We start from the raw sequence: 2706 nt of genomic DNA, 5'->3' as shown, positions 1-2706 counted from the left end.
CATTGTCATTCTCTCAAGCTGATGCTGGCATTGTAATTTGCTATGTCTCAGACTTTGGGTAAGATCTAGATGATTCACTTTCAACTTATTTGGGAGAGGGGAGGAGCTGCTGCTAATGCCGTTGGTGATGGCATGGAGCTTTAGGCCTACCTAGTATTGATTGACTTCCTTCATATTGTACCTTTGGGAGATTGCGAGAGGTGCAGAGGCACTTAGGATATTAAACAAGATGCAAACTTTAGTGGGCCAAACCTTTTAGTGATGCCATTAATTAAACTGGCATTGTGTACATGGGCACTGTCTGGCAGCTGAGGCAGACAGCGTGGGCATGCAGGGTAGCCTGGCAGGTTCACTCTCAGAGAACAACCAGTGCCAATGAATGATGCAATGGCGCTAATGTTATATTCCCATAGGTGCAAACTTGTCATGAGAGTTTTTCTCAAAATACTCTATTACTGTAGACCTTGACTGTATTTTCAATAGCATGAGGTCCAATTTAGTTTTCATTCTACTGGAGTACATGAACAAAGATTTCACATTTGGCCATAAACTTTCACCAACTCATGAATATGCTGGGAAAGCTATACATCACTTCCTTCCCGAAGAGATTTTCCCGCCTTTGAGCTCCATAGCAAAAGCCACTCCGGAGTCACACTAACATATAGTATCTTACATCAAATGTAGGCATGGATGTTGCCTGGGGTATCATGTTAAAATGATAATTATCCCTATCCGGCTTGAAGGACCACGAAAAGAGTGTGTCGGGTGGCATACCAACCAGAATTGTAACCAACATTTTTACTGAGTGTATTAATATAAATTACATTTTCAATATATGGTCCTTTCCCTCAAAGTAATAGAAACTGGAACCTGTTCCTTCTACGAGACAATGAACAATCAATATAGCTCCTAGGAACATGGTATCTGAGACATTCAATCATAGTGCCATTACAGCAGCCAACAGCTACCGTATTTGTCCAAGCCTATGAAAAAATAAATAATTTATTTTAACACATGAAATGCTCAGAACCAAAAATGTTTTATGTGCTATTAATGGTTGTTTCAAAATCCATTAACACCCATTCATGGGAGGTTAACTTGACATAAATCCTAGATCAATATTTTACAATTAAATAAGGTTGTTTGTCTCCGTATCATTTTATAATGGATTTTCCATATATTTTCCTCCATGTTAGCGAAATATTGCATTAGCAACATATTTCTGACATTGGAGAATGTGAGGTACTATATTCCTGATGTATAATAATGACTAAAATCACTGTATGAACCTGAAGCAGTTTTTTTTTATTCTGTACAATGGACTCAATTACTCGGTTTACTCTAATGGCTTCATAGGCACACTTGCACACTTCCTTAATTATCTTCTCACATTGTGCCCACAGTACCACCCTGTCATGCTTTCACACTTCACACACTGTTGTTTGTCAGTCCACTTCAGCTCATTGTCAATAGTAAATCAAACAAGATAACCTGGAAAAACCTGAAAGTCTGACAAAAGCTAAAATCGTCAAGATAAGGATAATAGCATCTCCTTTACAACGTCTCAATTGAATAGTACAAGTATCTTGGTGCAGTACTGAGAACATAGCCTACTGGCCCATGTCAGATTTATAGTCACTCTTAAAACTACTATTTTTCCTACGAGTTCATTTGGATTACCTGTCCTATAGCAAGGTGACTGTTGAGCGACCCTCTGTCTCAGACCAGCTAATTGCAGAGAGACATACATGGGTGTGTGTGTTTGATGGTCGACTATGGGTAACGTTATGAGGCACTTCAAATGAATGATAGATCACGTCAGTTGTCTGTGATGTCCTTGAGCTGCTTATAGTGGGTAATCATTACCACCCATAAAAAGGAAATACGATGTCTTAATGGACATTCTATGTCTGGTTCTCTCTTGCAATTAAAATGAAAAAAACATCAAGAACAACCATAGGTCCATTAATACTTTAAGGTGGACCTTGCTGCTCTCTATTCCAAGTAGTCTTTTTTTATCCAAAATGTCTTGGTATGTATATTTGGTATGTATACTTGGTATGTATATTTGGTATGTATATTTGGTATGTATACTTGGTATGTATATTTTAATAATTGCTGGCCTTAGCTTCTTTATGGTCTGCCAAGGACACCAAGAGCTCCTAAGAGAAAGAGTTTTACAATTGAGGAAAAGTGATTCATAAAATGTTATCACAATATTGAAAGATTTTGTTGTAATACTCATAATTTGGCCTCAGATATCCTAAAAGGAAACCATATCAAAACATACATGATTATTTCCCTGTAGTCGTTGTAATAGACAGCTATTGTCTGTAGGAAAATCAATATCAAATAAGAGCCCTCCGTTCTATACTGTATTCCCTACAGGCTGTATGTAGTTATTGCTATTTCTGTACACCTCAGCAGATTTATCATTAGTGCAGTCAGTGTATTCTAAAAGAGAGACTTGTGCCTTCAGTGCCAATCACTTATTTGATTATAAAGCAGTCAAGTTGAGTCAGCTGCTTTGCTCCATTTGATGGAGTCTTGGCTACTGTAATGGACAAACAAACAAGAAATAAGACAAAAAAACTGGGTTATCTTTGGTCTCTTTGTTGCCTCTCTGATTAATGCCCTCGTTGCCTGGTCCGTGAGTTTTGGTGGGCGGCCCTCTCTTGGCAGGTTTGTTGTGGTGCCATATTCTTT

The sequence above is a fragment of the Coregonus clupeaformis genome, chromosome 21, assembly GCF_020615455.1.
Source record: "Coregonus clupeaformis isolate EN_2021a chromosome 21, ASM2061545v1, whole genome shotgun sequence".
Classification (NCBI taxonomy): Eukaryota; Metazoa; Chordata; class Actinopteri; order Salmoniformes; family Salmonidae; genus Coregonus; species Coregonus clupeaformis.
Note: the sequence above shows the minus strand (reverse complement) of the source record.